Genomic DNA, 24,028 nt, shown 5'->3' on the forward strand with positions numbered 1-24,028 from the left:
TAACCCCACCTTGTTCACAAGAGGAAGGCATCCTGGCATCCATTTGGTAAGATGCCAACACAGCCTGAGCTTTCCAGCTAGGCACCTGACCTGATTGCAGCCACAGACTCTTGGAAGACCAATCTTTTCATTTTTATAATAGTCTAGCTTTAGGATGTATTTAATTTTATAAAGCCACCTCAAATTGTGTGGGAGGGAGACAAAGTAATTCTAATGATAATCTGCATTTCCTCCAACCATATCCCAGTAAACATAAGCAGGTCCTTGTAAGTAAAGGTGCTTTCTGACTAATAAAGAAATAAACGTACACCTCATTATTCCATGGCCTACCAGAAACTCCTGAGGACTGAGGATTTAGAAGAAATGATTCAAGTGGATTTTCCCTAGACCTCATCAGCCAACCTACCTCTCTCTGATATTACTTTTTCATCCTCCTCACCAAGGCTGGGTGGAAACACCTCACCCAAGCCAGGAAATGAGTTAAGGCAATGACATTTTTTTTTAATGGCACAACCCAGGTCTGCATACCCTAGACTAGGTGCCATGATGATGGGGATGGCATGTACCTGCTGGTTAGAACCTTTCTATTCTTTCTGTTACAAGACCCACAGTTATTTCCTGTTCTGGGAAATTTTGGAGGGGCAAGAAAAAGAAGACAGCAAGGGAAGAGATGCTCACGACAAAATCTGCCAAAGCCTCTTTGAGGATCTACAATCTCTCCTTCTTAGGAAATAGTAAACAGTCCTTTCAAAATGCGCCTTGAAATCTGGAGCAAAGCTTTTAAAAAGAAATCTCACGTTACACTTGAAAATTTAAAATACGTGTAACGTTACCCTTAGCAAACCCACCTTAACAATCTATCAAAGGACACATATAGTGGGACTATTGTGACAAGCAGATTGCTAGGAGGGTCCCCAATGATTTCTTCCTCCTGATATCTATGCCTCTTGAATCATCCTCTCTGTCTGAGTAAGGGCTGGACCTAGTGATTTACTTCTAGAGAATAAGACTTGGCAAGAGAGATGGGGAGCACTTCTGAGATTAGGTTATAGAAGATTGATTTGTCTTGCTTTCATATTCTTTCACTCTCTCTTGCCTGCTCACTTTGACGAAGCCAGCTGCCATGTGGTGAGCTCTTCTTTGAGGAAGTCCACATGACAAGGAACTGAAGGTGTCTTCCAGTCAGTAGTCAGAATGAAGGCTCTCAGACCAACTGTCCACCAAGAACTGAAACCTGCCAACAACCATTGAGTAAGCTTAGGAGGAGATCCTTCCACATTCCACCCTTCAGATAACTGCAGCCCCAGCTTACCCTTTGGTTACAGCCTTGTGAGAGATCCTGAACTGGAGAACCCAGATAAGCTGTGCCCTGATTCTTGACCCAAAGAAACTGAAAGACAATATATGTTGTTGTTTTTGAGCCACCAAATTTTGGGGTATTTTGTTATGCAGTAAGAGTAAATAATGTGGCTTTTAAGCATCAGTATTTGCAATTGCACACAAAAAAGGAAAACAACCCAAAAGTCCATTCAGGGGGAGCTAGTTCAATCAAGAGTGGTATATCCATATAAGAAACATTAGGCAGCCCTCAAAATATAATGAGACCAAAATTTTTGTATTGAGATGGAAAGATTAGTCCACAAAACTTAAAAAGCAAGTTGCAAAACAGTGTGAAACTTCTAAACATGTCAAACATCCAAATTTCCATTCCTGTAAATTCCACACAAGCTCTGTATCCACTGTTCCCATCTCCAAAACTAGCAACTGGAGTTATCTAGTTGCTCCAGGCAAACAAACAAAAGCAAAGGGCAAAATATACACAATGAGTGAGAGAAAGAAGAGAGACTGTTCTACTCTCCTCTTTCCCTTCACTCCGGTCTCTAAGCTCTGTAAAGTCTTCCCATTACAGTCGCTATAAAACCAAATTTGCTATGTTGGTTCACAAAGACATAATTTACAGATCTGGTCTCTGGATACTTTTCCTTCATCTATAATTCTTCCTCTCACTTACCTGCTCTATCCACGTTGGCCTTGATGTTTCTATAACACACCAAGTTCACTATCATTTCAGGGCTGCATTAGGTTGCTAGGGCTGCCATAACAAAGTACCACAGACTGGATGGCTTAAATAACAGAAACTTATTGTCTCATGGTTTTGGAGGCTAGAAATCTAAAATCAAGGTGTTAGCATAGCTGTGCTCCTTTTGAAGGAGCTATGGAAGGATCTATTCTATGCCTCTCTCCTTGCTTCTGGCGTTTTGCTAGCAATCTTCGATGTTCCTTGGCCTGCAGACACATCACCTCAGTCTCTGACTTTATCTTCACATGGTGTTCTTGCTGTGTGTGTGTCTGTCTCCAAACTTCCCCTTTTTAAGAGGACATCAGTCTTAATGGATTAGGGGCCCATCCTACTCCAGTATGACCTCGTCTTAACCGATTATAACTGAAATGGCCCTATTTCCAAATTAGGTCACGTTCTTAGGTACTAGGGCTTAGGACTTCTATATATGAATTTGGGAGAGACATCATTCAACCCATAACAAGACCCTTTGCAATCACTGTTCCCTCTTCCTGGAAAGTTCTCCACCCAGTGTGGTTGCCCTGAGGATACATCTCACATAAGGAGCAAGAGTCGGCAGCTGCTGTGCTCTGAAATCCATTTCTACTTTTGTGCCAAAGCCACGATTCCCACAATCTACTCCTAGTCAGTGGCTGATCATGGCAAGGGTACTATAAGGCAAGCTTGTTCCTGGGAGATGAAAAATTCACCTGACAGGTGTCTTTGGCTCATGGACTCTCCCACAGCCTTGCCAAACACCCTAGAATGCTTCTACTCCATCTTCCTTCCTCTCCTCTGTCTTTCACTTGGGGTTCGACCTGAGTCACAATCTGAGGGCTCTCTTCCAGGCTCCCACCAGCTCCCTCCCCATTTTCTTTTGAAGTTGGAGAAGACTACTCAAAAGGGCCATGCACTTTGTTGGATGCTCCACTGTAGCTGACTTGAAATTCTTAATATGTTATTTATGAAGAAGGGGACCCACATTTCATTTTGTACTGAATACTGGTTTGGTTCACAGGTGTTGCCTTAATAAATTTATTGAAAAGCTAATCCATGACTTGGTTATGCTTCTTGTGGGGGCCCGGGATGCTACCCCAGATATCAGCATGACTCTTCACCACTTCATGTAAGCCTCTGATCAAATGTCATCTCCTCAGAGAGGCATCTTTTGCCATCCTAAGTAAAGCACACTTGATCCAACCCAGTCTCCCTCTCTCTCTTCCCCATTATTCTGCCTTAGTTTTCTTCATAACTCTATCTGATTTTACTGTACCTTTTTATTATTTGTTTTGTCTTTCCCTTGAGAATGTAAACTATAAAGGGACAAAGACTTTTTGTTTGTTTCTTATTATACCCCCATACCTATAACAAAGCCAGGCACATGATAGGTAGTCAATAATTAGTTTGTGAACAAATTAGTTTATAAAAAAAAAATGTCATACTTAACTCACCTAGCTCCTTATTCAGTTCTAAACATACAAAAAATGTAGCCCAATGTGAATCTCTTGAGAATGTACTTCATAGACCTAGACAATACAACTGTTTTTGTTTTTGTTTAAAAGACAGGCCAGAAATGAGGACAGACTCCAAAGCCAAAGTAGTAGGCATGACAGTAAATACTGCGATCCCTCAGAGGTGAGTTGAATCTGAATACAGCTGGGGCCAGGGCTGGTATTTTAATGTCCAGGTAAGGACAGGTGACATGGACCTGGGACTGTGCAAGGTAGGATTAATAAAATGAAAATAGGGCCAGAAAAACTACCACTGATCCCCAGTAGCTCAGGGAAGAGGCAAGTAAAAGTGTGTATTCTGCCCCAGTCTCAGGGTGAAAAAAAAAATGTATCTAATGAAACAACAAGACACCAAGTCTGTGGCATGCACAAGTATGTGGCCTAAATTTACATTGTTTATATTGTGCAAGAATCCAGAGCTTCTAAATCACCATAAAAATGTTCCCAGGACCAGAGAAGTCTGTGTAGAAATAAACTCAAATTGCTCTGTAGAAATATTTTCTTAACTCAGGACTCACAAGACTCCCTCAGATTAAATAATTCCTGTTGAACAAACAAGACAAACAACCAGAGGGAGAGGCCACATTCACAATAAGCAGAAGAATTAGCACCCCAAGAGCTGGTGGTAATAGAATAATGTGATGGATATATAAGCTAATTATATTTATTTTTTAAATAAAAGATGGAGTAAAAACTATCAAAAAAAAACCCTCTATTAAAAAAGAAAGGCTGGGGCGCCTGGGTGGCGCAGTCGGTTGAGCGTCCGACTTCAGCCAGGTCACGATCTCGCGGTCTGTGAGTTCGAGCCCCGCGTTGGGCTCTGGGCTGATGGCTCAGGGTCTGGAGCCTGTTTCCGATTCTGTGTCTCCCTCTCTCTCTGCCCCTCCCCCATTCATGCTCTGTCTCTCTGTGTCCCAAAAATAAATAAACGTTGAAAAAAAAAATTAAAAAAAAAAAAATAAACAAAAAAAGAAAGGCAAGATTTTTAAGAAAAAAAGAATTTTAAGCATTAAAAATGTAACATTAAATTGAATATTAGATATAGCTGAAAAGAGAATTAGTATCGTGGAAAATGGGTCTGAAGAAATTAATCATAATGTAGCAGAGAGAGAAAAAAGGAGATAGAAAAATATGAGAGGTTGTAAGACATGAAAAGTAGATTGAGAAAATAAAATATACATTTAATTGGCATTCTATGAGGAAGGAGTAGGAAACTGTGAGAGAAGCAATACTGAAATGATAATGGCTGAAAATTTAACAGAATTAAAGTAATGCCTATACTCTTTATTTGAAACATCACAAGTGTCAAGCAAGATTCAAAAGAAACACACACACACACACACACCTGGACACCACTGTGGTAAAATGCAGAATACTGAACCAAGTTGTAAAAGAGAAAGTTGTAAAAGCAACCAGAGAGAAAAAGATAGGTTACCAACCAAATAATGTCAATAAGATTAACAGCAGACTTTTAATCAGGGCCATAGGGGCCAGAAGATAATGGAATAACATATTCAAAGTGGTAAAAGAAAATAGTTGTCAAATTAATACTCTATATCTAACTGAATTACTGTTCAAATATGGGGCTGAAATAAAGACATATTCCTACAAAAAATAAGAGAATGTCCAATTCACAGATGGTCCCTGAAAAAAATATTAAATAATAATATATTTCAATATGAAGTAAACTGAGAAAAAAAGATAAATGATGATGAGCAAAGAAGCTAATAAACATGATAGTAAATAAGTAAATACCAAATGTTTAAAACGTTTTCTTTTTAAAATTATGGGGTAGTTATAAACAACTCGGAAGTAAAATATTAGGTACAATAATATGGAAGGACAAGTACATTAAAATATTCCAAGGTCCTTGTATTGTTTGGTATGAGAATAGAGATTCTGAATACTTTTTTTTTAATTTAAAGCTAGTCATGCATACTATAATTTTAGGGGAAGTGGCAATGGGGATGAGGGAGAAAAAAATGGAATGTGTAACTTCCAAAGTAGTAAAGTGGAGAAAAAGAAAAAAAAATAACACCCAAATAAGATTTATACAGACAAGTAAAACTGGAAAGAATGTGCCATTAGCAGATCCCCATTAAAGAAAATTTAAACAATGTAATCCAAGAAAAAGACAATTGGTCATAGATGTAATACATATAAATGGAGATAAAAGAAGAAATTATGAAGACATAAGATCTCATGATATAAGAAAGACTTAAAAGGATACAAAATGGTAAATATATAGATAAATCAATACAAACATTGACTATATAAACAATAAGAGAAACGATGCCTTGTGGGCTTAAAAAGTACATAGATTTCTTTTTAGCACAGGAGTTGGTATGGCATAAACGGGAAGGGTTTTGTTCAGAGGAAGATAAAGACATTAAACACTTTAGAATATGGTACATTAAAGATACATGCTAGGTAGGGGCGCCTGGGTGGCTCAGTTTTAAGCGTCCAACTTCGGCTCAGGTCGTGATCTTGTAGTTTGTGAGTTCGAGCCCCGCATCAGGCTCTGTGCTGACAGCTCAGAGCCTGGAGCCTGCTTCGGATTCTGGGTCTCTCTCTCTCTGCCCCACCCCTGCTCATGCTCTGTCTCTGTCTCTCGAAAGTGAATAAATGTTAAAAAAAACTTTTAAAGATACATGCTAGGTTAACCACTGAAAGAATGAAAAGATAACACAACTTTCGAAGTGTACAGGAAAAAAAGTGGAGTGAGAGAACAAACCCAATAAACCCAAAAGAAGACAAGAAAGGAGACAAGAAACATAGAAACTGTAGGACAAATAGAAAGCACAAAAGACTTTGGCAGACATGAATTAAAATATATCAGTAATGATAACAAATGTAAATCCACCAAACACTCCAGGTAAAAAATGGTAACAAGGTCAAATACCTCCTGGGGCAGGTTAGGCCACATAAATGAGTAAACAGCTGGTATAAGAAAGCAACAACTCAAATGAAATGTCTTCTCAGGGCCAAGGAGGCAACGGGGTGTAGTGGAGCCTGCAGTAAACTGGTGAGTGAATTTGTGTAAAAAAGGCAGCTCTCACAGTTTATTGCCACGTGGGAACACAAACCCAGTGTCATGCAGGTCAACCTTTTCAAACAAAGCTGGAAATCCAGTTTTGTGGCATATCTGATTTTTAAACTCAGGGTACTGATTTTTTTTTAAAGCAAATACTAAAAAACAAGAGGAAAAGAAAATGCTATCATACCAGTGGATGGAAGGAAAAAAGATAAAATAAAACAAAGAAGCAAAAAGCATGGTAAACAAAGTGCAAAGACAGGAGCATAAAACAAAAGAAAACAGGAATGACCCTTGCAAAGCTTTGCAACAAGAATGGAAGTGACGGTTTATACTAAAACACCACCGGGATCCACACCCTATAATTTCCACCCTGTTCAACCTTATCATTTGGCTGAAGAGAACTAACATTAAAGGATGGGAAAAACACTGAATAATCCAAACATAAAGTACATGGAGCCCAGTGGTCACTCAAAATTCAAAATAACGTCTGGATGTTTGTTCCATCGGTTCTGCTTACACCAAGTCTCCTCTGGGGGTTTCCTGGATACCTGGGCTTATCCAGATGTTAATAAAAAAAGTGATGTTAAATGATACCTGCAAGGAGGGAGAGGAGGAAGCTGAGAAAGGAAAAGAAGAACCAACAATACTCTGAGTCTACTATTTGAGCCGGTTCCTGGAATGCCAGTTCTTTCCCAGGGCCTAAGAGGTAAGGTCCCACGTGTTCAGCACAGCCTACAAGGCCATTCAGACTGGGTCCATCCGAGCCTCTGCCTTTACATCTCTACCCAGGCAGGTGCCCCTGCCAGGATGTCTGCACTCCCCCTCCACACTTCAGACCAATTCCATCCCAAGTGAAGCATTCTGTAAACACTGCTTGAGGTTCCAGACAAAACCCCTATATGAGGAATGCACCACATGGCTATTTTTAAACTTAGGTAGGATCTGCAAAAATATATGTAATGAGACAAAGAAAATTGTACTCATGATAATTCCAGAAGGCATGAGGGATAAGTGGGTTGGCCTGATGGGGCTGTTTCAGGCAAGGGATGCAGCCATGATGGGGACTGGACACTTTTCCTGGAGGGTCTACCATGTGAAGAGGCCTCCTGCCAAAGCTGTCTTACCCACTGCAAAACAGGGTCCCAGTGTCTATGATCTATCTCTTTATGGGGTGTACATAAAGATGTGAAGGCTTAAAAGAGATTACTGTCTCCAGAATGCAAACAGAACAACTTAAAATTGACATACATATAATGTTTATATCCTTCATTATTAAATCTAATATTCAAAGGTATTTTATTCTATTTGAAAACAAATGGTAGGTCAATTTTTCTCACTTTTTAACAACACATGACTGAATAACTCCCGAGAAATCAGAGCCAATCAAAACTGAATGAGTAACTTAGAGTCAATTTCAAGAGCAAATTATAAAAATGCTTCTCATTTCTTGCCACAAAAAAATTACATTTAATGTGGCGTGTGGGTGTATGTTGATATGTTCGGTATGTGTGTGGGCAGAAGAGGACCCGGAACCTCAGAAATTCATAAAGACCAGGACCTGGGTACAGCTGGAGCAACAGGGAGGGCCAGTAGAACGTGAGGTGGTGCAGAGGGCATGGCTGAGGTGGTCCCTCCCCTCCTCTCAAGAAATCATTACTGAAACTATAGATCCAGGAAGATGTTGATTCCTTGTGGATGTTGAAAGAGCACTTAGAGTCCAGGTTGGATTCTGAGTCAAGCGAGAAGGCTGCACATTCAGGAGCAGGGGTAGAGAAACAAACAAAAGGTTTGGGGTAGAGAAACAAACAAAAGCAGGGATGAGGGGAACAAAGAAGCAAAAGAGTGTGCAGAGCAGGGGTGAGGGGGACAAAGAAGCAAAAGGAGGGGCAGAATAGAGATGAGAGGGGCAGGGAAGCAAAAGGGTAGCCAGAGCAGGGGTGAGGGGCTATGTTGAACTTGCAGCACCAGGAACTGGAGTTTAGACCAAATTCTACATAAGTCTTTCAGGGGCAGGGATGCCCCAAGTGAGAGATGTTACTGCATTTAATAGCATACACTTTTCTAAAAAATGCACAACCTGTCAAGATTGTCTGAGGCTAAGGATGGCTGAAAACAGAACTTATAAGAATCCATCACAAGGGCTCCCTTCAAAGATGAACATTTGTTAGGAGAGAAGAAGAAAGGCTAGTCACATGCTGCCCAGAAGACCTTGATCCTACAAGGTCTTCCAGGGTTTCCTCGAAAGTCTGCTGCCTACCAGGTGGGGGTGAGAAGTTAGTCTCTGTGTTTTTAGTTATAACGGACCGATATTAAAACAAAAGAAACAAAACAAATCCGGGTGGGACAGGAAACCATAGGAAGTGCACATTTCTCCTGTACAAAGCTGATGGGTGGGAAGCAGTAAGCAGAGAGCTAAGTCTATTATTTTCAGCTTATTTCAACTTTAAATGAAAAAGCAGTTAGCCTTACTTTAGCCTACTTTTTTTTATTACAAAGTTAGCCTCCAACTTTGAAGTCACTCTAATGCATCTGCATTAAAAGGTCATCATAAAATCTCCATAGGCAGTGGTCCCGGGATGATTCCCTTCTGCTGCATTTCAGGTCTGCCTGCCTGCAGACCTGCTCTTATGCACCTGCACCTGCCCTGTGGATGTGAAGGTTGCACAGATCGACTCCTCTGACTCCACCTGTTCATCTCTCATCTGTCTCTCTCCTATTCTCTCTCTCTCTCTCTCTCTCTCTCTCTCTCTCTTTCTCTCTCTCTCTCTCTCTCACACACACACACACACACACACACACACACACACACACACACAGCTCAGGATTCCACTCATTCCTGGGCTATTCTGTAGGTGCTCATATCCAGGCATCAGGCTTACCAGGGTACAAGCCAGTAAATTACATCCACACAGCCAGGTCCAGGTACCCACGCTGGATAAGCTAGCCTGTGACTCTGAGACACTCAGTGGCAGTGACCATTATATTTCGGTTAATAGAAACTTGACTCCTAGCCTTTAACTCTGACAACACATCAACTACCCTGGAAAACTGGCCTTGCCACTATTTTTAAATAGACCGCTCATCTAAGCTTTAAACTAGCACTTCTCATTGCCAGGTGGATGGTTTCAACAAAATGTCTCACTGGCATCCAATCTAAATATTGATAAAAATAACTAACAATAACGGTCATAGCAAATACTTCTATATATGAATTACTCTATACTACTAATTATTGCCAACCATATAAGTACCAACTTTCTAAGGTGATGTTCAAGCCTATTTACAATAAGAGGGTCAAAAAACTACATTTAATTTGCCCAATCAGTATTTCTTGAGCACCTGCTACAGCAGGCTGGGTTTGCCGTAGTGAACAAAATAGACATGATTCTTACCTTAATGGAGCTTAGAGTCTGGTGGAAGAGAAGCCATTAAGCACACACATATACACACATACAAAGTATAGAGTAACAAATGGTATGTGTGCTAAGAAAAATAAGAGCAGGTATTCTAAGAGCAGACAACAGGCAGGGCTAGTTTAGATGGTGGGCCTAGGGCTCTGTTTCAGATTCAGTGCCTCGCTAAGCATCAAGGAGGCAATGAATGGAAATTATTTACAGTATCTTGGGCAGTCATGTCCCAAATGAACAGAAGCATAACTGGATCAAGCAAAATTAACGCTGGTCCTGTGGCATCCGAGAGTTAGGGTTTCTTTTTTTTTTTAATTTTTTTTTTTAACGTTTTATTTATTTTTGAGACAGAGAGAGACAGAGCATGAACGGGGGAGGGGCAGAGAGAGAGGGAGACACAGAATCGGAAGCGGGCTCCAGGCTCTGAGCCATCAGCCCAGAGCCTGATGCGGGGCTTGAACTCACGGACCATGAGATCATGACCTGAGCTGAAGTCGGCCGCTTAACCGACTGAGCCACCCAGGCGCCCCAGAGTTAGGGTTTCTTATTTGATAATAACTTTGCCTGGCATTCAAGGCTCCACATTCTGACTATAACCTATTTTTTCAGCTTTATATTAGTTCTGCTCTTCTAGAGGCAAGGGGCAGAAGTCACCTAGGCTAGTGTAAGGGGAGAGTGGTGCTTTTAAGGATGTAAAGGCAATAGGGGCACCTGGGTGGCTCAGTCAGCTACATGTTAGACTCCTGGTTTCAGCTCAGGTCAAGATATTGTGGTTCATGAGTTTGAGCCCCACATTGGCATGGAGCCTCACTGGGATTTTCTCTCTCTCTCTCTCTCTCTCTCTCTCTCTCTCTCAAACTTAAAAAAAAAAAAGAATGTAAAGGAATAAGGAAAACATGAGTTTCATATGGATTTAAACAGGAGATAAAATAGGATTTGGCTTTGTGTGAACTCACGTGACAGCCAAAGCAGCTAAGAGTCCTTACTATTGGGAGACAATTCTCAGTGGTGTTTCTGTGAGTCTTATATCAGACTATCTTTTCTGGGATGTTTGCCATAGCAAATAGCCTAGGAAACAAGAGATGGTAACCCTCTCCAGATCACAGAGCACATTTGTTTCCTGATTATAGCAGTAAAGACCCCAGCCCAAAGATCTGTTTACATTCTAGAGTAATAAATATAATGGCACTGTTTCTGGAAAGGAGGATGGGCAGTTCTCTCCATAAAACTGGGGGTTTCCTAAGCTCAGTGTTGCTCACCTGTGAAACAGACCTTTGTGTGCAGAGGGCCCACCTGGGCTCATGTCCATATCACCCCATGGGACCCGGGTCAGGGGTGGAGGGCGAGAACTGATGTGAACATAAAGCTCATACTGCCTAATATACCATGAATAATATGCTCTATAGATGCACTTGGGCTCATTGGTCTGGTCAATCAATTATGTTCCCACTCTAAGCTGCTACTCAGGGATTGCTTGATCACTTGACCCGTAGGAGCAAGTGTTTGGTGACCATCACTCTTGTGTCTGCTATTAAAATGCCTCAACCATTTCCACAGGTTCCCCATGTTTATCTTTCTTGCCCTGATGCTATGTATCTTTTTATCTGCCTTCTATGGTGGTTTCTGCCTTGTCTTAAATTGGTTTGCTCATGGCCTCTTATATGCATGCTTTAGCTTTTCCTGCTATCTACTAATCTTTACTTCCACATGAGAGAAATGACCTATTGAGCCAAGCTATCTCAGACTGGACAGAGATATCCAAGTCAGGTCAGTCCATAAATCTGTCACTATGCAGAGTGGCTTCTCTTGGGTCCAGTGAAAATTATGTGCTTGTTCTCAGCCTCACACCTGCCCGCCTATACTTTGCTCTACATTGCCCCTTGGAATGGAAGTCTGCAAATGATTCTCCCAACCTCCCTTAATAAGTTGGTTTCCTATCATATCGTGGTAGGGATGGGAGGCAGAAGACAAAGAGTATCAGGTGGAATAAAGAAAAAGCCTTCCTTCGTTTAGCTCTAGAGTGTGGCAGCTGCTGTAGTAGCAGCAAGAGTTGGGTGATGCAGAAATCTAATCTCGGCATTCAGCCCAGAAGACACCATGGTACATTGCAGACTTAATTTTTTAAACAGAGATTCAAGATTGGTGTCACATCTGTAGAGGGTTCATGATGAACCCATTGAGTAGCCCTGACTCAATCACACAGAACCCCATGATATTGTGGTCAGCTCACAGTGGGAAGTGCGATTTATATGACACACATTTCAAGGCTGTCTGTGCCGGCCTATCTTGTGCAGGGCTGAAAGGGCTGAAAGGGTTGAAAGGACCAGTACAGGGTTATAACCATCCCATGGCAGGGGCTCAAAACTGTTCCTACTTATTCTGGAAGGATTGGTAACTTGTACAGACTACAAGGGTGAGACATGATTGTTTCAAATGATAATGTCTGGTGGAGATTTTAGATAATTTTGGTTCCCATCCTCCTTTCAGAAAATTTGGATGTTACCACCAGGTTTTCTTTCCAGCCATTCTGGGCTTATTTTTCAGCTTTTCTCTGCTGTTTCACACTCACACGTTATCTTTCTGCTCTAGCACAGCCTCTGTCAACAGTATTCCCTTTTGCTTCTCTTGGGCCGTCCCTCTCTTTCACTTGTGGTTTTCTTCCCTTGTCATTTAAGCTTTCTCAGCTATGCACAGAAATCCAACAGAAGCCTTTTGTGTGGGGGATTCCCTCCATCCCAGGCAGATCTGAAAGTGGCAGGTGCCTCTGCAAAGGCTTCTGTCAGCCCTTAGACCTATACCCAGCAGCTGCTAGTCCTGGGCTCGCACTCTTAAAAGCCGTAGAATGGACTTAAATCAAAAACAAGCATGGTGGGGTTAACTCTGTCATCTTGAACTCAAGCCATTTTTGCTTTGAAACTTTCCCAAATACACTAAGCTCATTTCTCTGACCATGGGAAGAGAAAAAGACTATGTTACTGGTATAGAATTCTGCTTACACTGGAGGTGGTGAGGCATGGATTTCCCTAATCAGCAGATAGATGTAAACTGTATACATGGGTGGGGTGGGGGTTGGGAGGTGGTTTGCAAGGTGCCAGAGCTGTAAGTAAAAACACAAATTATGGGGCGCCTGGGTGGCTCAGTCGGTTGGGCGGCCGACTTCGGCTCAGGTCATGATCTCACAGTCCGTGAGTTCGAGCCCCGCATCGGGCTCTGTGCTGACAGCTCAGAGCCTGGAGCCTGTTTTGGATTCTGTGTCTCCCTCTCTCTGATCCTCCCCCGTTCATGCTCTGTCTCTCTCTGACTCAAAAATAAATAAACGTTAAAAAAAAATTTTTTTTAAAACACAAATTTCCCAGCTGGGAATAGGCCCCTGAAAAGGGAACTGCCACACCTGACCAGGAAGGCATTCCTTTTTGACCAGGAAGGCATTAAGGCTGTTAGCACACAACGAATCACGTCCATCTATAAAGGAACATGCAGACTAGATTCTCAACACTATCAACACAGATGTATCTCTAAAACAGTCATGTAAGTTTTAAAAATACCTAAAAATATGTTTGATGTTGTTTATGGATTCAGTCATATATATAGTAAAAGTTAAAAAAAAATGCAGAGGGGCCAACATGGTGGAGAAGTAGGGGGATCCACACTTCCCGTGTCTCTCAAACAAAGAAGTGCAGAAGCCAAAGGACTTTGAACACCAGATCCTGAAAGGAAAAAAACTGGGGGAGATAAAAAAAAAAAAAAAGGTCGCGTGGGCACAGAGGGGAGGGACCCCCTTCTACGGACAGACAACGGGAAGAAAAAGAGCCGCTAGTGAAGTGTAGGACCGTATCTGGACAGGAGAAAGACCTCGGACCTAGACTGAGAGGGATCCGATCTCTAACTGTGGGGCTTTCTTCAAAGCCGGCTCCCTGTTCACGCACTGGGGAGGAGGGGAGCCAGCCCTGGGTGCGGTTGTAGGTCAGAAGCTCAGTCCGCAGATGGAAAGAGTGGTTCCCTCTCTGGAGGGCTATGAGACAGTACAAAACCTGCCTGCGTCCGCCACCCCTGGGCACAGCGGCTGGGCAGAGGCTGCAGTCTGCAGGAGGAAAAGGCCGCCGTCTCCCTGGAGTGCTGTGGGAGAAGACAAAGCCTGCCTGTGTCTGCCTGCATCCACAAGGGCGGCGGCTCAGTCCGCAGTAGGAGGACTACACTAAGGACCACACTAAGAGGCACTTCCCCGGTGCCAGAGTGCAGAGAGCGGGACTTTGAATCCTAGCCAAGCGCAGAGTCAGGGGAGTTGTCAGAGCAAGAAGGACCGCCTGTCTGTGCCCGCGGCACAGTAAAGATGACTCAAACGGAGTCCACCAGGTCTGGCTCTGTGGAGAAGAGACTGGGGGATCACCATTTCCCCCACACACACCACCACTACCAAGGTGGGGCCTCAGGGATCACTCCTGGGGCCCATAATGGGGGTGGGTCCTGAAAACGCCAAACCACGCCCCTTTGCAGTGGGTAACTGCATACCCACCGGAGCAGCACAGACCCGGTGGACAGCTACTACCTACAAGCAATGCAGCATTGCCTGGATTAACTCTAGGTCGATTCTGGATATATAGATACATTCTACCCCACCCCACCCCACTTCTCCTCCTTATCTCTTCCCTCCCCTAGGCTGGTTAGTCTGGTTGTTGGTCTGTCTCAACAAATGTATTTAATCCATTGTCTTGATACATGTTCTACACCTCCTTCTTTATACTCCTTTCTCTCTCTGGAATAATCAAGGCATATAGTTTCTCTGTCTGGGTAACTTTATCTTTGTTTCGTTTTCCCCGCCTCCTTCTTTATTTTCCTTTCTCTCTCTCTGTATTAAGCCTTTTAGTCTCTCTGCCTAATCAATGCTTGTTTTTTCTCCCCACCCCCACCCGGCTCCTGTCATTTCTCTCATTGTATGTGCCCTTCCATCAGCACAGCCTCCACCCTCTTCTTTACTTGTAGTCTGTGTTTTTGGGTTTTTTGTTTTTAGTCTTTGGTTTTCTGTTTTGTTTATTTGTTTGTTTGTGTTATTTGTGTGTTTGTGTGTTTTTGTCTCCTGTTTGTCTATCTGTTTTCCTTTACAGGCCTACTCCAAGGAACAAATCAAAGCACACCTGGTGAAGGGTCCAAAATATCACTACGAGTAGGATAATAAAATAACCAAGGTCACAACAACAGAGAGCAAGTAACAACCTCCGAAAGAACACCTCCTGAAGGGCCAGGCCCTGAACAGTGTATGACCCTCCTTTAACACAGCAGGGCTTGCAGGTGCAGAGCACACAACAAGCTTTTAAAATGCATAAGGGCCAGAAAACTAGCCAAAATGACGAAACGGATGAATTCTCCTCAAAAGAAATTCTAAGAAGTAGCAACAGCTAACAAATTGATCAAAATCGATTTAAGCAATATATCGGAACAAGAATTTAGAATAATGGTCATAAAATTATTTACTGTGCTGGAAAAAAGCATAGAGGACAGCAGAGAATCTATTGCTACAGAGATCAAGGGACTAAAAATAGTCATGATGAATTAAAAAATGCTATAAATGAAGCAGCCATAGCACGGATTGAAGAGGCAGAAGGGAGAACAGGTGAATTAGAAGATAAATTATGGAAAAAGAGGAAGCTGAGAAAAAGAGAGATAAAAAAATCCATGAGTATGAGGGGAGAATTAGAGAACTAAGAGATGCAATCAAATGGAACAATATCCATATCACAGAAATTCCAGAAGAAGAAGAAGAGAGAGAAAGGGGCTGAAGGTGTACTTGAACAAATTATAGCTGAGAACTTCCCCGATCTGGGGAAGGAAACAGGCATTGAAATCCAAGAGGCACAGAGAACTCCCTTCAGACGTAACTTGAATCAATCTTCTGCACAACATATCATACTGAAACTGGCAAAATGCAAGGATAAAAAGAGAATTCTGAAAGCAGCTCAGGATAAACGGGCCTTAACATACAAAGGCAGACACAAAAGGGTAGTAGCAGACCTATCTACTAAAACTTGGCAGGCCAGAAAGGAATGGCAGGAAATATACAATGTGATGAATGGAAAAATATGCAGCCAAGAATCCTTTACCCAGCAAGTCTGTCATTCAGAATAGAATGAGAAATAAAGGTTTTCCCAAACAAACAAAAACTGAAGGAATTCATCACCACTAAACCAGCCCTCCAAGAGATCCTAAGGGGGATTCTGTGAGTGAAATGTTGCAAGGACCACAAAGTACCAGACACATCACTACAAGCATGAAAGCTACAGACATCACAATGACTCTAAACCCATATCTTCCAATAATAAATGCTGAATGTAAATGGACTAAATGCTCCCACAAAAAGAAACAGGGTATCAGAATGGATTAAAAAAAACATCCATTTGCTGTCTATAAGAGGTTCATTTTAGACCTGGGGACACCTTCAGATTGAAAGTGAGGGGATGGAGAACTATCTATCATGCTACTGGAAGTCAAAAGAAAGCTGGAGTAGCCATACTTACATCAGACAAACTAGACTTTAAATTAAAGGCTGTAACAAGCGATGAAGAAGGGCATTATATAATAATTACAGGGTCTATCCATCAGGAAGAGCTAACAATTATAAATGTCTATGCACTGAACACAGCAGCCCCCAAATATATAAAACAGTTAATCACAAACATAAGCAACCTTATTGATAAGAATGTGGTAATTGCAGGAGACTTTAATACTCCACTTACAACAATGGATAGAACATTGAGACAGAGAATAAATAAAGAAACAAGGGCCCTGAATGATATATTGGATCAGATGGACTTGACAGATATATTTAGAACTCTGCATCCCAAAGCAACAGAATATACTTTCTTCTCAAGTGGACATGGAACATCTATCTCCAAGATAGATCACATACCGGGTCACAAAACAGTCCTTAATAAGTATAAAAGAACTGAGATCATACCATGCACACTCTCAGATCACAATGCTATGAAACGTGAAATCAACCACAGGAAAAAGTCTGGAAAACCTCCAAAAGCATAGGTTTTGAACATTTAAGCATGAGGTTAAAGAACATCCTACTAAAGAATGAACGGGTCAACCAGGCAATTAGAGAAGAAATTACAAGATATATGGAAACAAATGAAAATGAAAATACAACAATCCAAACGCTTTGGGATGCAGCAAAGTCAGTCCTGAGAGGAAAATACATTGCAATCCAGGTCTATCTCAAGAAACAAGAAAAATCCCAAATACAAAGTCTAACAGCACACCTAAAGGAAATAGAAGCAGAACAGCAAAGACATCCCAAATCCAGCAGAAGAAGAGAAATAATAAAGATCAGAGCAGAAATAAACAATATAGAATCTAAAAAAAAACAGTGGAGCAGATCAATGAAACCAAGAGATGGTTTTTTGAAAAAATAAACAAAAATGATAAACCCCTAGCCAGTCTTCTCAGAAAGAAAAGGGAGAGGACACAAATAGATAAAATCATGAACGAAAATGGAATTATTACAACCAATCCCTCAGAGATACAAGCAACTATCAGGGAATACTATGAAAAATTACATGCCAACAAACTGGACAACCTGGAAGAAATGGACAAATTCCTAAACACCCACATACTTCCAAAATTCAAATGGGAAGAAACAGAAAATTTGAACAGACCCATAACCAGTGAAGAAATTGAATCAGTTATCAAAAATCTCCCAACAAATAAGAGTCCAGGACCAGGTGGCTTCCCTGGGGAATTCTACCAGACACTGAAAGCAGAAATAATACCTATCCTTCTCAAGCTGCTCTAAAAAATAGAAAGGGAAGGAAAACTTCCAGATTCATTCTATGAAGCCAGCATTACTTTGATTCCCAAACCAGACATAGGCCCAGCAAAAAAAGACAACTACAGGCCAATATCCCTGATGAATATGGATGCCAAAATTCTCAACAAGATACTAGCAAATCGAATTCAACAGCATATAAAAACAATTATTCACCATGATCATGTGGGATTCATTCCTGGGCTGCAGGGCTGGTTCAACATCCACAAATCAATCAATGTGATACATCACATTAATAAAAGAAGAGATAAGAACCATATGATCTGGTCAATAGATACAGAAAAAGCATTTGACAAAATTCAGCATCCTTTCTTAATAAAAACCCTCAAGAAAGTCAGGATAGAAGGAACATACTTAAACATCACAAAAGCCATTTATGAAAAGTCCACAGCTAATAGCATCCTTAATGGGGAAAAAAATGAGAGCTTTCCCCTTGAGATCAGGAACACGACAGGGATGTCTACTCTCACTGCTATTGTTTAACATAGTGTTGGAAGTTCTAGCATCAGCAATCAGACAACAAAAGGAAATCAAAGGCATCAAAATTGGCAAAGATGAAGTCAAGCTTTCACTTTTTGCAGATGACATGATACTATACATGGAAAACCTAATAGACACCACCAAAAGTCTGCTAGAACTGATACATGAATTCAGCAAAGTCACAGGATACAAAATCAATGTACAGAAATCAGCTGCATTCTTATACACTAATAATGAAGCAACAGAAAGACAGATAGATAAAGCAACTGATCCCATTCACAACTGCACCTAGGAAAATACCTAGGAATAAACCTAACCAAAGATGTAAAATACCTGAAACTATGCTGAAAACTATAGAAAGCTTATGAAGGAAATTGAAGAAGATACAAAGAAATGGAAAAACATTCTATGCTCATGGATTGGAAGAATAAATATTGTTAAAATGTCAATACTACCCAAAGCAATCTACACAATCAATGCAATCCCAATCAAAATTGCACCAGCATTCTTCTCAAAGCTAGAACAAGCAATCATAAAATTTGTATGGAATCACAAAAGACCCCAAATTGCCAAAGTAATATTGAAGAAGAAGACCAAAGTGGGAGGCATCACAATCCCAGACTTTAGCTTCTACTACAAAGCTGTAATAATCAAGACAGCATGGTATTGGCACAAAAACAGACACATAGACCAATGGAATAGAATAGAAATCCCAGAACTAGACCCACAAAAGTATGGCCAACTAGTCTTTGACAAAGCAGGAAAGAATATCCAACGGAAAAAAGACAGACTCTTTAACAAATGGTGCTGGGAGAACTGGACAGCAACATGCAGAAGAATGAAACTGGACCACTTTCTTACACCATTCACAAAAATAAACTCAAAATGGATGAAGGACCTGACTGTGAGACAGGAAACCATCAAAACCCTAGAGGAGAAAGCAGGGAAAAACCTCTCTGACCTCAGCTGCAGCAAAGCAATTTCTTACTTGACACATCTCCAAAGGCAAGGGAATTAAAAGCAAAAATGAACTATTGGGACCTCATCAAGATAAAAAGCTACTGCGCTGCAAATGAAACAATCAACAAAACTAAAAGGCAACCAATGGAATGGGAAAAGATATTTGCAAATGACATCAGATAAAGGGCTAGTATCCAATATCTATAAAGAACTCACCAAACTCCACACCCAAAAAACAAATAATCCAGTGAAGAAATGGGCAGAAGACATGAATAGACATTTTTCTAAAGAAGACATCCAGATGGCTAACAGGCACATGAAAAGATGCTCAACGTCACTCCTCATCAGGGAAATACAAATCAAAACCACATTGAGATACCACCTAATGCTGGTCAGAGTGGCCAAAGTGAACAAATCAGGAGACTATAGACACTAGAGAGGATGTGGAGAAATGGGAACCCTCTTGCACTGTTGGTGGGAATGCAAACTGGTGCAGCTGCTCTGGAAAACAGCGTGCAGGTTCCTCAAAAAATTAATAGATAGATCTACCCTATGACCTGGCAATAGCACTGCTAGGAATTTACCCAAGGGATACAGGAGTGATGATGCATAGGGGCACTTGTATCCCAATATTTATAGCTTTAAACAATAGCCAAATTATGGAAAGAGCCTAAATGTCCATCAGCTGAAGAATGGATAAAGAAGATGTGGTTTATATATACAAAGGAATACTACTTGGCAATGAGAAAGAATGAAATCTGGTCATTTGTAGCAATGTGGATGGGACTGGAGAGTATTATGCTAAGTGAAATAAGTCAGGCAGAGGAAGACAGATACCTCATGTTTTCACTCACATGCGGATCCTGAGAAACTTAACAGAAGACCATGGGGGGAGGGGCAGGGGGAAAAAAAAAGTTACAGAGAGGGAAGGAGGCAAACCATAAGAGACTCTTAAATACTGAGAACAAACAGGGTTGATGGAGGGTGGGGGAGAGGGGAAAGTGGGTGATGGGCATTGAGGAGGGCACCTGTTGGGATGAACACTGGGTGTTGTATGGAAAGCAATTTGACAATAAATTATATGAAAAAAAATGCAAGGAAAAATAAATAAAATACAAGGGATCAATGCTTAATTGCAAGATAGTTGTTACCTCTGGAGATGAAAGCAGTAGAAAAAAATGGGTTTAGGTGTGTCTAATATTTTATTTATTTATATACTTATTTATTTATATATTTATTTTATAATATTTTATTTCCTTAATAAAAACAGAAATCTAAAGATTGTGCAACAAACTGCTTGCCTCTGCAAGATCTAGGCAGTGTGTATTTAGTATATTCCATATTATTTATCGTGTATTTCTGTTTGTGGTATAAACAATTAAAACATAAGAAATGGGGACTAACCAGAGGGATCCCCCAAGTCACACTCTTCCCTACAAGTCCTGGAAGATGAAGTTGGTAGAGAAATGTATTAGAGAGCAAAATAAAAAAAATAGATACACATCTGTTTTAAAAATTATTTAGGAGTGGTATCACCAGCCCTCTATATAGAGTTCACAGAGTGACCTTTCTAAAGCACGAATCTGATCAAGGCCCACGCTCAGAGTCCTCCAGGGCTCTCCATTGCCTTCAGAACATATTATAAGTGCCTAAAGGATCTGCCCCAATCTGGCCTCAGTGCCACCCCACCCACTCCTTGGAACTCAACACCCCCCTCTGAGCACTTTGAACTCAGCACCCCACTCCAAGAGCACCATTCTCTGACTCCTCGGTCTTTGAGCATGCTGCACACTATATGCCTTCAGCTCTGTCCTCGTTTGGCCCTCCCTGACCTCTGCTCTTGGCTCCCTCCCACTCAGCCTTCAGATTCAGGAAACTCTCCCTGCTCCTGAGTTCAGGATCTTCCTTCTGTACCTCCCCAAATCGTTAAGTCTTATTACAATGGAAGCCAACCTTCTGGTTGTTTCCTTCTCCACCAGAGAGGGAGCTCCGTGTCAGCAGGGACTATATTTTGCTGTCCTCTGGATGCCTAGCACATGGCGTAATGTCTGGCACCCTGGAACCTTTAGTAAATATTTGTTCATGAGTGGGAGAGTGGATAGTGAGTGGATAAATGAATGACTCTAGAAACAGGACTAATCTACTCTCCTAGTCACTTCTAGTCCAATGTCAAGGAGCCCAATAATCAGTTTATTTTATGACAAGCATAAAAACCTCCGTGGAAATTTCTCAATCAGTTCTTAATTTCTTAAAATCAAACAGGCCAGATTAAAAACTATCACAGGATTTTTCAAAGCAAGGATTATTCAAAACTGGTAAAGATTCAGGCAGAGAATAAAATAGCATTTTATGAATTTTTTATAATAATAAACTCCCAGTGATTACTGATTCTTTAAAGTACAGTAAGACATTAGGACCAATAACATAGCTAAAGCTCAAAAGAGGTAATTTGCCTCTTTTGCCCACCATTATGAAATGGCAATGCGGCCAAGTGTCTCATTCCACTGACACACCTCCCCTCTGCACTATACACACAAAGTATCACCTGGCAGTCCTGGGTTCTCTTGTTTAAGGTCTCTGTCTAAACACAGAATTCCAAGGCACTGCTTTAACACCACCTGGTCTAATCCTCTTACTGCAGATGAGGAAACTGAAGTCCATGCCTTCAGTGAACAAAGAGGTAAAGAAGACCTACTATCCATCAGTAGACCCTGGGGAGATAATGATGAATGAGCAACAGTCCCTGCCCTGAAGGTGCTCATGGTTTTAGCAAGGGAGGTTTAGACATACGCACACACAATCACAATGACATACTAAAAGTATTATCTTGATTACTGGCAGAATTATGAGTTTGCTCAAAAAGGAAGAAGCCAACAATAGTACAAGGAAAATCTGGGTTTGCAAGCATAATTCATTCCAGAAACATGCTTGTAATCCAAAGCACTCATGTATTAAAGCGAATTTCAAGAACCATTGGCTCAGTTGTGATCATGTGACATTCAGCATCATATACTACTCGTATTGCAAGACATTGCTCATTTATCAAGTTAAAATTTATTAGACATGTTCACTCATCTTGTGAAACACTCGCAGAACAAGACACTCGCAATCCAAGGTTTTACTGTACTTACTAGAGGGGCTCAAGAAAAGCTTCCCATGGGAGATGAGATTTGAACTTGGTCATTTAAAGGTGAGTAGGAGTTTGTCTGGTAGGAGATAAGAATGGCATTCGGATAGAAAGAACAGTATATGCAAATGCAGGCAGTGTAAGCCCTGGATGTAGCTAGTGTAACTCGGGAGAATGGCAGTAAGGAGTGGGATAGGAGTCTATGGAGATTACATGATTTGCCCAAAGTTTTCACAGTGAAATAGTTCCAGGGCCCACCAAACCAGGTTTCTTGACTCTCCCCTCTGGTACTCTTTTCACTAGACCTTGACACCTATATTTCTAACGAAATGTAACCATGTGAAACTAGGATCATTTTGTATAAATGCCATCAGATGCTGTGGGCACAATGGGAACCTCAAGGGGAGGCCACATGGAAGCAAAAAAAAAAAAAAGCAAATTAGTAGATGGACTAACAGGTATATATTTATTGCCATTTTTTTCATTGTTTTCTCGCTGTTCTGTAGTTCTTCTCTATTCTTTTCTTCTCTTGCTCTCTTCCCTTGTGGTCTGATGAGTTTCTTTAGTGTTATGTTTAGATTCCTTTCCTAATATCTTGTGTTTCTACTATAGGAGTTTGCTTTGTGGTTACCATGAGGCTTACATATAACAGCCTATATATACATATAGGCCATTGTATATACATATGGGGCCATATACATATGGGCCATTGTATATATCAGGTACGTACATACACATATACATATATACATATACATATATTCTATTCACAGTCTATTTTAACTTAAGTTTGAATGCATTCTAAAACTCTATATTTGTTTACTCTGTGTTATGTTTTTGATGTCACATCTTACACTTTAACATTCTGTATATCCCTTAACTGATTATTGTAGCTATCATTACTTTTAATACTTTTTTCTTTTAAATTTCATGTAAGTTTTATAAGCAACTAATCCACAACTTCTACTATATATTTATCTTTACCAGTAAAATTTATGCTTTCATATGTTTTCTTGTTACTAATTAATGTCCTTCTTTTTTAGCTTAAAAAATTCCATTAGCATTTCTTGTAAGGTCAGGTTAGGGGTAATGAACTCATTTAGCATTTCCTTGCCTAGAAAATTCAATCTCTCTTTTAATTCTGAATAACTTTTCTGGGCAGAGTATTCTTGGTTGGAAGTTTTTTCCTTTCAGCACTTTGACTACATCATACTACTCCCTTCTGGCCTGAAAAGTTTCTGCTGAGAAATCAGCTAATAGTCTTATGGGGGTTCCCTTGTACATAGCAAGTTGTTTTCTCTTGCTGCTTTCAAGATTCTTTAACTCTTTACCTTTTTCAAAAAAATGTTTACTTATTTTTGAAAGACAGAAACACAGAGTGCAAGTAGGGTAGGGGCAGAGAGAGAGTGGGAGACACAGAATCTGAAACAGACTCTAGGCTCTGAGTTATCAGCATAGAGCCTGACATGGGGCTCAAATTCACAAACTGTGAGATCACGACCTGAGCTGAAGTTGGATACTTAACCAATTGACCCATCCAGGCGCCCCAACCCTTTACTTTTTAATGATAATGTGTCTTGGTGTAGATCTTTTGGGGTTTAGCTTATTGGGAACTCTCTGTG

The 24,028-nt window shown here is 40.9% G+C and overlaps 1 protein-coding gene and 1 long non-coding RNA gene across 10 annotated transcripts in view; one reads left to right on the forward strand and one right to left on the reverse strand.

Annotated features, from left to right (window-relative positions):
• MOB3B (MOB kinase activator 3B) overlaps positions 1-24,028 on the reverse strand; it is a 204,907-nt gene that overhangs the window by 141,566 nt on the left and 39,313 nt on the right. Inside the window, exon 1 of one of the 9 annotated variants that reach the window (XM_045469833.1) lies at positions 1,105-1,229. The exons of the other annotated variants lie outside the window; for them this stretch is intronic. The gene's annotated coding sequence lies outside the window, so the exon portion shown is untranslated. Of the gene's footprint in view, positions 1-1,104; positions 1,230-24,028 lie in introns of those variants that run through there. 9 annotated transcript variants of the gene reach the window in all.
• The window catches only part of LOC123593641, a 66,424-nt gene that overhangs the window by 11,981 nt on the left and 30,415 nt on the right, over positions 1-24,028 (forward strand). Inside the window, exon 2 of the long non-coding RNA XR_006710420.1 lies at positions 3,622-3,694. This is a non-coding gene — a long non-coding RNA (uncharacterized LOC123593641). The remainder of the gene's footprint in view (positions 1-3,621; positions 3,695-24,028) is intronic.

Source organism: Leopardus geoffroyi, chromosome D4 (genome assembly GCF_018350155.1).
Source record: "Leopardus geoffroyi isolate Oge1 chromosome D4, O.geoffroyi_Oge1_pat1.0, whole genome shotgun sequence".
NCBI lineage: Eukaryota > Metazoa > Chordata > Mammalia > Carnivora > Felidae > Leopardus > Leopardus geoffroyi.